This window comes from Adiantum capillus-veneris, chromosome 11 (assembly GCF_014529385.1).
Source record: "Adiantum capillus-veneris isolate H3 chromosome 11, ASM1452938v2, whole genome shotgun sequence".
Taxonomy (NCBI): domain Eukaryota; kingdom Viridiplantae; phylum Streptophyta; class Polypodiopsida; order Polypodiales; family Pteridaceae; genus Adiantum; species Adiantum capillus-veneris.
This window is the reverse complement of record NC_140941.1, coordinates 76,333,431-76,347,178: the sequence shown is the minus strand read 5'-3', so window position 1 is coordinate 76,347,178 and position 13,748 is coordinate 76,333,431. Positions and strand designations below refer to the sequence as shown.

The following is a 13,748-nucleotide window of genomic DNA, read 5'->3' as shown; positions in this document are numbered from 1 at the left end:
CAAAGTATCTTTCTTGCCGGTCAGATGGTCCCATAGTTGCTTCTTCAGTGAGGGCGCCCTACATGCATTCAGTCTAGGTCAACATGTGACACATGCTCTGTATCCGCTTGTTTGAAGCCCTGCATGTATACACATGATAATAGATCAACTATGGGAAAAAACAAGATTTATAGTGTCTGAGTGAGGAGTGTCAATAGATCACCTGAGCATTCTGTTAGCCCGGGATAGTCATGAATGGTCCACATTAGAATGCCTCTGATCAAAGCATTCCGTCATCCTGTGTGTCGGCTCATATCCACCACCTCTATGCCAATCCACAATTGTTGTAGCTCTTCCAATAGTGGACGAAGATACACATCCATATTCCCCACTTTATATCGCCCTGGCACAATCAAGCTTAGCCATAGGTGCCCCTTCTTCGTAGTCAACCACGGGGGAATGTTGTAGTTGACGATGACAACGGGCCATACATTGTAAGATGTTGATCTTTGACCAAATGGATTTACGCCATCCATAGCCAGGCCTAAGCGCAAATTTCGAGCTTCCCTGGCAAAATCCGACCATGTTCCATCTATATGTTTCCAAGCTGCGCAATCTGCAGGAATTCGTAGCACACCATCCGAAGATTTATTCTCCTCATGCCATGATGCTAGGGCGGCCATGGACTTACATTCGAAGAAATGCTTGATGCGAGGAAGCAGAGGAAAATGTCGCAAAACCTTTTGTGGAATTTTTATCCCGTGGAGATCTACTCGATATCTTTCGGAATCACATTTCGGACACTTCTCCATGTCTATGTATTCCCCTCTGAAAAGAATGCAGTCATTAGGACAAGCGTGGATAGAATTGTAATCCATCCCCAAGTTTTGCAAAATCTTTCTTGCTTCATCTCGGGAATCTGGCATCACATTGTCAGCTGTTAGTATGTGCTCTTTAAGCAATCTACACAACATAAAAATACGATACAGTCGTGTAAAAATCTATCAGATCATTATACATTTAGAGTTTTATTAAAGTAAACTAATTGTAATAGATCACCTGAAAAGCGCTGTGACGCTAGTGTCACTCCATCCAAACTTTGCCTGCATGTTGAGAAGAACCAGGAGTGCTTTCAATCTAGACATACGTGCTCCATTATACAATGGGGTATCGGCTTCACTTTTCATATCATCATAGATAAGCCTTTCTGAATCCATGATCGTCTCGATCATTTCATCAATCTCGGGCTCAAACATTGCCTCGTTGTGAATGTGCTCTGCATGATCATCCCCCGAGCTGTCAGAGGCTACATCTTGTGGCCTCACATATGATGCTTGACCAAAGCGCCTGCGAACACGTCTATTGGGTTGCAAGATTGCTGCTTGTTGGCCAGCGTCAAAGTCGGACGAGTTATAATTGGCAACAACTCGATCTATAATAGATGGATCGAGCTCGCCGAATTCGCAAACGTGCTGCAAAGAAACACGTCTTGTCCGTCGCACAGCATGCTTGCATTGATTACAAGGACATAAGACCCTCGTTGAGAGATAGGTGTTTCGGTTGGACGGTCCCACATCCTCGTCACTACTCATAATGAGGATAAAAATCTTATAACCTGGACAACAAATTTAATATTCTATTGGCATTCTTCGTCTTCTCTCTCTCTCTCTCTCTCTCTCTCTCTCTCTCTCTCTCTCTCTCTACCTCACATTCTCTAGTCATGTCCAATCCCCGCACACCTCGGTCTAGAGGTGCACAGAGATCAGAACCACCGGGTTATAATCTCGTCTTTATTGGTCAATACCTATATTTGTGGGTACAAGAAATCTACAGACCCACGTCTACATGATACTGCATGTAGTGGACAAAACCCCTTTGCCTCTTCTCTAGCTGTAGCACTTCACAGCATCTTAACATCTTTTCACAGTAGATCTTTTCACTGTTCGTCTAACTCTAAACCCTAAACCGTAAGTAATTCTTGCGTGGACTCGATCTAACGTAAATAAGCGTAAATCTAACTAAAAATAAACCTAAATCTAATTTAACGTAAGTCTACATCTAACCTAATCTTTAACGTCTTTTGGGATAGTTTCCTACGACGTTAAAACTCTCTTCTTCTTGTGTGTGTGTGTGTGTGTGTGTGTGTGTGTGTGTGTGTGTGTGTGTGGGTAAACCTAAATAAACCTAAGTCTAATCTAATATAACATAAATCTAAATCTAACGTAAATTATGTTATATTAAAAACAAAGAACTAAACTAACAGGGATTATAAGAACCTTAAAACTGATTTAACACATAATTTTTCACATAACTCGGCAAGAGTTGGCATTCTCATCACTAAAGATGTGAGAGTTAACTTCCGGCGGTGACGCTGCCTCATCTCCATCCACATCTGACGACAGCAATTGGCCCTTTAGACCGTTCTTGCTCTTGTTACTAACTTTGAAGTTGCTGTTGAATGACTAGAGGTTGTCTAGATGGTCATTGTGTCGGGGATGTAGTGACTCTTGCCGCCCTGAAGATCCACCTTCTTCCCTATCTTCTGAAGACATTTCACCAGTACTTTTGGATCGACGGAGCCCACCATGAGTGAAGGCAGCAATACCCTATATTCCATTGAGGGCTTTCTTCACCCGCTTCATGCAGACATCGCAGTCTATGGAGACCTAAATCTAATCTAATATAACGTAAATCTAAATCTAGCGTAAATAAACGTAAATCTAATTAAAAATAAACCTAAATCTAATCTAATTTAACTTAAATAAACCTAAATCTAATTTAACGTAAGTCTACATCTAACCTAATCTTTAACGTCTTTTAGGATAGTTTCCTACGACGTTATAACTCTCTTCTTCTTGTGTGTGTGCGCGTGTGTGGATGTGTGTGCCAATAAAAAGAGATAAATGGTATAACCTTTCTATCACCCATGCCAAGTATGATAGATTGGTTATGCCATTTCCCTCTTGAATAATAGGTCTTGAGTTCAACTCCTCGTCGGCTAGATCTTTAGGTCTTTTAATTTTAATTAGTTTCCTACGACGTTAAATTAGTTTCTCTCTCTTTCTCTCTCAATGTGTGTGCGTTTTTTTGGATCGTATGCACGTTTTCTCTCTCTTTTCCTCTCTCAATGTGTGCGTTTTTTGTTTATGCATGTTCTCTCTCTCTTTTCCTCTCTCAATGCGTGCGTTTTTTGTTTATGCATGCTCTCTCTCTCTTTTCCTCTCTCAATGTGTGTGTGCATTCTTTGTTTATGTATGTGTGTGTGCGTTTTTGTTTATGTTTGTACTCTCTCTCTCTCTCTCTCTCTCTCAAAAACACTATGTGTGTGTGTATGTGTGTGTGTGAGAGAGAGAGAGAGAGAGAGGGAGAGAGAAAGAGGGGAAGGGAACATGAGAGTGAGGAGAGGGAAGGAGCATACCTGGCTCTCCTTCCTCTCCTCGTGTGTGTGTGTGTGTGTGTGTGGAGAAGAAAAAGAGAGAGAGAGAGAGAGAGAGAGAGAGAGAGAGAGGGAGAGCGTTACCTGCTCCTTGCTTGAGGGCGCCGAAAAACTCAGATCTGAGATCTGAGTTTTTGGGCGCGCTCTGTTATTTTTTTAGCCCAGTCGGCGTCGCTATGAGCGTCGCAAATTTACAAAGAAATTTGCGACGCTCATAGCGACGCCGGGAATTATTTTTTTTAGCGTCGCTGTGTGAGCGTCGCTAATATGAATAGCCTCTTGTAGTGTATTTCCATTTACCTGACAATTGTGACAACTTTTACACCAATGGTAGATATCTACATGCAGGCTTGGACAAACATACCCTGCAAGCAAAATCTTCTTCGCAGTTAACTCTTCGGCAAAATGACCACCACATGCCTCTTCATGCAAACCTTTTAAAATGGCTAGAATTTCCTCGATAGTTGGTACTCTTATGCACACTTGAGCCTTCCCTCTTTGATAGACGGGGCCTTCTAGCAAGAAATAAGAACTTGTCTTCTTCATGAATCTGCTCTTTTGAATTTTTGTGAAGTCTTGTGGAAACTCGCCCTCCAAAATGTAGCCAATAATGGGAGCCAATGACTTCAATCCTTGGTATCACGGTTGCTTGACAATTGTTGCCACCATGATGACCTGCACTTCTTTCTCAACACATGTAACTGCTTGTTGTGCAAGTAAATTGGCATCTTCATTTTGTTTCGGGGTACTTGTTCAGGGCCATGAGCCCCATAATGGTCACTAGAGGAGAGAGAGAAGGGGCTCTCCTTGGCTATGATTACTAGCACATGAGCGCTACTATGGCACTGCTGTGGGTGGATTTTGGTGGCGTGTGGCTGGCTTAGCCTTAAACCAATGACGATGGCGGTCGTTTGATGGCCTCCGATAGTGCTGACATGGCAGTCCCATGTGTGGATGCATTCACACGATCGCCTCCTAACCTCGCTCCCCAAAGCTTTTATTGAGAGAGGGGTCACCTCTCCCCCTTTTCAACCACCATGACAACCAAGAAGGAGGTCTCTCATGCATGTAGTGGGCTCCAAGCAAGTCAAATATAGAAGTGGTTCCCATGCAACGAGCTAAAAGAATGTGTTTGACAAAAATAGAAAAAAAACTAAAAATGCTCTATTCGCCCCATAAGGGCACCTTTTTTTTGCCATTTTGAGGGGGGAGGAGGAGCTGTTAAAACGAGGAGAGCTCCAGGAGGAGGGAGTTTTTTAACGAGGGAGAAGCTTTGCACAGGGAGAAGATCTCAACGAGGAGGGCTTCACAGAGAAGAAGCCAACAACGGCTACCGAGGAGGAGGTCCTCCCAGCTTTTTTCCCGATCGAGGCGTGTGCCAACAGAGCGCAGCCGAGGGCAGAGTGTGCCCCTCTTGTGCAGCGCGATGATTGTGTATGGTGTTTTGTTGAAGATGGAAGCTAGTCATTGCCAAACTTTGTGGAGTCTCTTCCCCCTTCCCCTTTTTCTTCTTTGCTTTGCTCCAGTGTGTGTGTTGTTGGTGTGTGAGCGAAGTGCACCCCTCGGGCCATTTGTGTGTGTGAGAAAGAAAGAGAGAGAAGTGTTGTGTAGTGGAAGTGCTGGAAGCGGGCAAAATTAGGGTGATTGTTGTCTGGTGATCGTGTGAGGTGTGTGTGCATTGATATGTGTGCAAGCGGTGGCTTGCTTGTGGAGGTGTGAAGTTTTGAAGGTAATTTCTAGTGGATGGGGGTGTTGTGAGTACCTTGGGCTATAGAGAGGCATCTGTATGTGTCTTTGGGTGTGTTCCTATTCCCCATCTTCACAATCAACGCTTGCATCCTACCAACCCAAGGAAACGATCAGATAGAATTCCAAGGAGTCCAGTTAACGGTCCTTCATTGAAGAGATCATACATTTTCTCCCTCCTAACTTCTTTTTCCAATAAAGATTTCATTCTTTTTACGAAGACCTTTTTGAAGCCCCCTAAGCCACCAAACTTAGTACATGCAAGGTTGTAGGCATGAAGCGAAGAGGCAAGCTCTTCATCCAATGGCATTGGAGGGATTCAAGAAAGTCTCTCATACACATCCGCACGAAATCTCTCATCGTCCACCAGCCTTTGGTAATAATATGAAGGTGGCCTATTACCTACATTAACACTTGTCCTACGAACACACATTTATCAAAATGATGAAGTGCATCATCATCAATGAAAGAGATACCCTGCTCTTTGTCTCGAGAGGTGGCGATGTCATTTCTTTTCTCCATACCAAAAGATGACATCTAAGACATTCACACTCTGCCTCATCTAGTGAGGATTCAGGCTGCAGAACACGTTATTTTCAGACTTCCTCCTTCCCGACACCGAAAGAGGGGAAGACGGGGGGGGCATCATACCTACTCCACATAAGCGGCCCTTGTCTATGCTCTCTCTCTCTCTCTCTCTCTCTCTCTCTCTCTCTCTCTCGGGTTGCATTAGCCTCCTAGGCTCCCACCCATCTGCTTCATCTACAACCATTTAACTCCCGTAGGCTGACCATGTTCAAGCTAACACCGTCTCCTCCAATTGTGTGTAACTCTCCCTTGGCTCCTACAGGATGTTGTAGTCCCTTCTTACCCCGTCTCTCTCTCTCTCTCTCTCTCTCTCTCTCTCTCTCTCTCTCTCTCTCTCTCTCTCTCTCTCTCTCTCTCTTTGTGTATGTGTGTGTGTGATTGGGGTTGTCTCTTCACCTCCATGGCCATCACCACAGATAGTTTTCTCTTGAAACCATATGGAGCAGGTTTTCCTGCTTTTGCGTACACTTTCAACTTCTCCTCTTCTGCATGCCCACACACACCGTACGTGCTGGAAATCTCTTGTTGAGCCATGTGGCATGCCGGAATGTGGCTCTTTCTAATATAGTAGAATAGAAGAATAGATAGGGTAAAGGGGCCAATTTAGAGGCACCCAAATTTGACACCAATTTTCTCAGGCTATGCTAATCTATTTCGAGCATGGAGGGGTGCAAAAAAGGAGCTTTGGCTCACCAAGTAAAGAAAGTAGTGCGCAATGCAATGTACAACAAAATCGCAACTCAAATGGCGTAGCGTACAGAGAGGACGACTCCAGAAACCATTGTAACAAAAACGAGTAATTAGGTACACGACTACCCCAGGGGGTATTTAAGGAAATATTGCCAGCAAGTCGTGAACTTGGAATCTAACGGACAAGATTGTTATTCTAGCCGCGCTGACTAGTTCAACACTCATCCATTTGTGCCTCTAAAGTGGATGTTTTACGTGTTAGTTTTTGGGGGGTGACGGGTCTCTTAATAGGACCCAACTTTTTACTGGCTCCATTAAACTAGATATCTAACTAGTAACACCATCGTCTGGATGACATACCAGAAACGGAATTGAGGAAGTTGTAAATTCGAAGGGTAAAATTTATACGGAATCACCTACCACGTTCAAAACTAGAGACGGCATTAGTGTTCAAGCATTACTTGTTTCCTCCACGCGGCACGACTACTCGAATTCTCAAACTTCAAAGCGTCCACGGAGTGTGTGCCACAGTGCGCGAACCGTCCTCCTGAGATTGACGAGCCTCAGTCTAGCAAACATTTGCAGACGCGAGCGGAGATGAAGTTGAGCTAAAGCTACCCGAGCAGCATACACGGAACCTACATTTTCCATTAGCGGTGCGGCTTCAAGAGGTTCGTCATTTGTTCTGTCTTTTGCTAATGGGCGCACACAGAGAGAGAGAGAGAGAGAGAGAGAGAGAGAGAGACTCTTGTTGCTTCAAGTTCTTCATTTTCTTTCATTTGGTTGCTTCAACTTCTTCTTCTTCTAGGCAGCGGGTTGGGGGGAAGATGACTGACGACAGGTTGAGCAGCAAAATGGGATGCGCAGGCTAAGCAGGTGCGAAGGTTGAATTGATGCACCGGTATAGCAGATGCCAAGGATGCTAGCGCACACAAGCCGACGCTAGCGAGAAAGCAGAGGGAAAGGGTTGGGTTTTGTTGACAAGCTAGGCTTTCACAGAGCGGCCATGTTTCGTGCAGAACGTTCTTCCTCCCCCTCTCCCTCTCTCTATGGTGAGTTTGGCTGGAGTAAAACCATTTGATGAGACATGGCCCCCACCTACTGCAAGAGCTGTGGCTACATTCTTTTGAAATTGTCGTCTCTGATTCTTTTTCGTGCCACCCAGCTCTGGAGTCCACACTACCACTTTCTACGACGATGATCTCTCTCTCTCTCTCTCTCTCTCTCTCTCTCTCTCTCTCTCTCTCTTTAGCCCACACTGTCCTTAATTATCGACGAATGCCTTCAATGGGCACTGCTTGGCCGTTGTGTTTTTCTCATTCCTGCGCCACCAGATTCCATAGGTAGGTTAGCTTCTTCAATGCCCGAGCGCATCGCAGCTCAACTTGCTGCCTCCTTATCTCCTTGCCTGAACCGTGCTCCCCTCGAGGTTCGGGGTGAGCAGCCATGACGTCAGGAGGGTGTCGGGGCTGGCTTCGATGAAGGCGAACAATCTTTGAGAGCTTTCTAAATGGATATCTTGATAATTTGAGGCTCTCTAAATGTGTTCACTGCATTTATTTTTGCTTCTGCTGGCCCATGGCACATGCGCGAAAGCTCTCTCTCTCTCTCAGTCAATGGCGACCGACCATTCCCGCAAATTATTGAATGGATTTTAAAGAGAAACAAAGCTTGAGGGTGTCTGGGAATTAGAAGCCGTTGTTGGGGTTTCCATGCGCTCACAAGTCCTAGTTACTTGGACAAATCAGGTGTCCATTTCATTACGAAAAAAGCTATCATGCAAAAAGCAAAAAGCAACTCTATAGAATAAAACTATAAGAAACTGTATAGAATAAGTTCATTTTCAGACTCGCCTTCATACAATTTCTTTATTTCCAGGTTCTTCTTACATGTGATTTATTTCATTACATGGATGAGTAATCAACACCATAGAGAGGTTCATCTCAACAAGGAAAGCACGTTGGGAGTAAGTATATTTACACAAGTGCCTTAGCATTCTGATCATCAATTCCGATAGTTAGCTTTTGTGTCGCTCCTGCTCACAAATCTACTAATTGGTTTTGACAGGTGACTTCAATACAAGCTACAAGGTGACTTCGGTACAGGCTATTCGAGTATTTGTTTCCTGCAGGTTTTCCTATTTTCTCACTTCATTATTTCCAACATTTAGTACCATATGCAAGCTCCACATTTTTACGTGTTTTTTTGTGTCTAAAGAGCCTTGCATATATAGCGTTTGTGATTTCAAACGCATATGTTTCTCCTTAACTTGCGCTCGACATGTTGAAAGTTCTGAAAAAGAAGTCCATGGGTCAAATTTAGTTTCCAGAGAAGATATTTGTATCATCCAATGAGCTGGTGATCTTCAGTTTAGAAGGGTTAATTTTCAACGGAGAGCCCTACTTTTGCATCATTAACAGTAGTTATAGATTCAATTGACGACAACATAGAACACGAAATTCATGTAAATACTCATTGTTCTATAATACATATGTACTAGCTCTGGCACTTTGTTACTTAAGGTGATACTATTTTGATGTTTATGTAAGCTATATTCGGTGGATTGAGTCATTTTCCAAAAATTGCACGTTTTGAAATTCTCATTCTTAACTCATCAAATATTAGCATTAAATTTGAGTCCACTTTTGAAATTTCTCATTACACTTAGTCACTTGTATGCAAATAGTTCAAATGGACACAATTGGGAAAACTATATGCACACTTTCGTAGATTTTTGATAGAATGTTGATTTTGCAAGAATTTAACAGTACATTCTTTTCTAAAACAAGCTTAAATTACAAGAAGAGTGGGATTTTAAAACCTTGAAAAATGTTTACTTGATTAGTCTTGGCATATGGTTATAGTTTAAACCTTAAGTTTTGTCCCATAACCTTGTTATGTAGATAAAAGAGACCAAAATTTACCTCTGTCAACATTTTTAAGATTTTGGTTTTTTGCTTGTAGCGTAATTTGGTGTGAGAACTAAGTTGTGAAGCTTGAAATCTTGTTATAATTAGTGTTTTTCTATCCACAAACCTAAAAAACTATACAAAAGCTTGTTTTGATGAGGAGTTATATTCATTTTATATAAATTTTGTTAAAATTGCACTAGATCTTTATGATTTTTTCATCTTAAAACTTATCACCATACTCCTCGTATTGCACTTATTTCTAGATGAACAAAATTTGAATAAGTTTTTCACCTCATAACTGACCTAGGGTATAAACATGACCTATAACTTGTGTTTTTAGCTTTGCCAAATAATTATGACAATTTAGTTAAAAACAGGACACTTCAGTGTCTTAGGACACTCGAGTGTCCTATTACAGAGCTAGTGTTAATATGGTTTGCTAGATTCAAAAGGTCTTCTAATGGCTTGACTTCCATTTACAAAAATCACATAGAGGCAATGTTTTTATTCAGTACTAGAATGCTAATGATGTCATATTTCAAAACCTTCCAAAAGTGTCATGAAAGGAGTCATTTGAAGCACAAAGCTAAAATCTTGCCATCATGCATACGTTCTTCCTAGTCAATATCTTCCGTGATTCCACTTACCTTCACGATGCCTTTTGCATTTGAAGAGATCACCGTTCACTCTAGAAAATACAAACAAAGAGCTAACATAATTAAGGTGCTCTCTCTCTCTCTCTCTCTCTCTCTCTCTCTCTCTCTCTCTCTCTCTGTGCGTCCAAGTCAATGCCAGTTCCATGATTCAGACCATCTTGGGAATCTCTAACTAAAGCCCCCGCTATCTTGGCACTCTCTTTGCATTCGATCTTTAGACATTGGCATTCTCATGGCTTTAGAGCAATTATAGTTGGCCTTTTGGAGCCGTGTTTTGTAGTGGTAATCACCCACTATTGAGAAAATAAGTTCCTTAAAACTTGGGTAAAACTACATGGGGAAATTGGCCATATATTGATATGAAGTGTCAAATTTTTCTCAACAAAAGATGCAACAATGCCAAAGCAATTGGAGTTGTACTCTTCAATAGCAGTGACTTCATTGTAGGATCTCTTATATTATGGAAGGCATGCAGTACTAAGCTCAACTTCCCTTCGTAGCATCCCATCATCAACACCGCCATTTCCACCAAAATTGTCTGCATTGGTCACTTCAATAGAAGTGAAGATCTACACTATAAGATGACATAGCCCATCCTCGACTACACAACACTTCGTTCAAGGAAAACGTGTGTGTGTGTGTGTGTGTGTGAGAGAGAGAGAGAGAGAGAGAGAGAGAGAGAGAGAAATAGAGAGAGAGACCTCATTAATGGAGAGACCTCAGGTCTTTGTGTAGCCATCAATTGCACACAATGATTGTAGGTCGCTACAATAAATTTTCTAGCCCCTTTCATTGAAGTATTTCTAGCAAGCTAAAGGGGAAGCTAAAGTACAACCACCCCAATGCCTCATCAAAGGGAATAATAATATAAAAAAGAGATCCCCAAATTGTGTCTTGTCATAAACATGCAACCTTGATGTACAAAAATCCTTGACACACATAGCTACTAACACATAGATATGAGTTTAGTGGGAAGAATATCACTAGTAGTAGTTCTTTTGAACAAACATAATGTTGTGGATTTGAGCTCATGAAAGCTAATAGACAATGTTTCTTCAAATATAGAAGAAAGAAGAGCAGTTTGAGATTCTAATAGTACTTGCATTTGTATTGCAACCCATTTAGTGTGTAATTCTTCCTCTCGACGGTGGGAAAGAGAGCATGCAATATTGAATGAGTTGTAAACACATTCTACCCACCAAAAAAGAAGAAAGAGCACCAACCTATATGCATCATCTCTAATTGAAAGGGTCTTATAAATCAGGAGGCCCTTTGTTTAAAAGATTCCAAGACCATAAATGTATGGGTCTCCAATTGCATAACAAATGTTCCATCCTCGAGAAAATATGCAAATGTTGGAATACTTTATTTTTAAGCCTCCCATATAAAGCAAAGGCATTTATGAGTAGCAAATTTCATGATAGATCTTAATAAATACATTGAATGGTGATTGAATAGATGGTTGCTGGCAATTATGAAGAAAATAATTGATGTAACCAATCTAGGTACATGCATGTCTCTCATTCACTACACATAAGCCGACCCTAATCTCACATGTGTCTCAACACCAAGCCTCTTTGGAGAACATGGAGTGAGACAAAGCCCCTTTGTGCGTGGGTTGGGTGGGATACCAACAACTGAGAAGGGGAGAGGGTGGAATCCCATGAAGATTTTTGCATTCAATCATGTGGCACTATTCAAATTTACACCAATGTAGCTTGCACATGAATCTCTATCTCTTGAGGTGCTTTTTGAGCTATTTGTTTAACATGGTTTTTAGAAAATTATCACCTCTACTATTTGCTACTAAGTATTGGAGCTAATTTTCAAAGAAAGCAAGATGCATTTTCTTCACATCATCTTTAACTTCATTTCCTACTTGTATGAATTTTACGTACTGATCAAGGACTTTATAGCAAAAAATATTGGGACCATTTTTAAATAAGATACTTATTTTGTACACGGCTCAATAAATTTAAATAATAGACATTATTTGCACATAAGGGTTGAGTTCCTTAGCATAACTCAAGCATCCAAAATGTACCAACCATTGTAGTCTTTCCAACTTGCAAGCTCACTAATGGTGCAAAAGTTGTAGCCGTTTGTCCAATTCCACCGGTGGCCTTTGGAGATAGGTATGTATGTGCGATCTTTAATCCACACATGGCCACTTCTATCCTGTGCTCATTCATGAGTGCATGCCCCCAGCTATCATATGCCAAACTCCATTGTTTCTTTAGGTTACAATTCCATCATTATCATTAAAATCTTCAATTAGATGAAAAGGCCTTTGAGAGCATTTCAACAGTTCCAACTTCATCCCATCACCAGCTTTATCATGACAAATCCACGACCATCTTTATTTTTCCATAATATTAAGGAGTATTGATGCTAAACAATAAATTGAAAACACATCTATTGCACAATGACACATGCTTAGTGAGATCAACACATAGTGACATGTATTGCACACTCTTAATAACATTTAGAACACACTCTTAGTGTAATTAGAATCATAAATTGCTCCAAAGAGATACATGTGATCAAAGGTTATCTAGCCAAACTCTACAAATAAATAGCATCTATTTTATTTGTGGCTGTTAGCCAAAAACAAACCAGTAAACTAGTTAACTTAAAGAATAATCGTGACTATGGAGGGTCAACTAAATGATCTAGGGTTTGATTGTCAACCTGCTCTCTTGCTCTGAGTAGAGGGAAATCCTTCTTTAGTATGTGAAGCCGACAAACAATATCATAATTTTTTTCTCTTTGCTCGTGCAACAAAGAATTTGAAAGAGCGCAAATCTCTCCTGGAGATCGCATACTTGAGATCGGTTGTGCGTGTTGCGATCCTTTTTATTTGCATCATTCACATAAGCTCTGCAATTGCCTCTTCTAAGGTCCTTGGATGCAGATGAGTAAGGGAAGCCTTTATATCAGGATAGCAACCGCAAAGAAAACCTTGAAGTTTTTAAAATTCATAGATCCCATCAAGCTTAAGAACTATCTCATCATACTTGGAGGTGTAATTGGTTTTCCTAAGGGCTTCAAAAATATATATTCACTACCTACATAGTTATATAGCTAGTGCAAAGATACCTTTAAAAGAAGAAAACGTTGAAGAGAAAATAAAGAAGAAGAAAAACGCAAATGTACCAATGTGCGCTAAACCATCATTTTATATGGACTCAAAAAGTGCTTTGACTTTCCACCTTCATGTGTCTTTTTATTTCCTAAACTCACCCTTCACTTATGCATTTAAGATGTTTTGAAAGGACTTTTATTTTCCCACATTAGGTGGCCATAATTGGTGACAAAAGGATTGTGTATGTAAGTAATAGTTGTCTCATGCCTTCCAACTGGTATCTTCTTCATTGATGTGTAAAAATTCCTTTTGAAAGATTTGTCAAAATTGCACCCATATCTAGGGTTTTTGTGTGGGTGGAATAGCCATCCACCACTTATATGCCTTGCCTTGCAAAGCTAAACTCGTCTCTAGGACGTGTAGCATCTTGGTGTGGACTGCAAATGGTTGATATCGGTTCATTTATGCAAAAAGATATTAACTATGTCTTTGTTGCAGTCCCGCTCTTCATAGCGTGCTTCAAGTCTTTCATCCAGGTCAAATTTTTAGGGTTATCGTACCCTCGTGGAAAAGATTTTGATGGTGGTGGACACCCAATGGGTTCGTGCATGACTGGCCTTGGAACTTGTGGCTGTTCTTGGGCCTTCTGCACCATA

At 41.2% G+C, this 13,748-nt stretch overlaps 1 long non-coding RNA gene across 1 annotated transcript; it reads left to right on the top strand.

The window, feature by feature from the left end:
• The first annotated feature begins 6,942 nt into the window (after positions 1-6,942).
• On the top strand, positions 6,943-8,571 carry LOC147447471 (uncharacterized). The gene is made up of 3 exons (XR_015189724.1): positions 6,943-7,110; positions 8,318-8,405; positions 8,507-8,571. It is a non-coding gene; the product is annotated as an uncharacterized LOC147447471 (long non-coding RNA).
• The last annotated feature ends 5,177 nt before the right edge of the window (positions 8,572-13,748 follow it).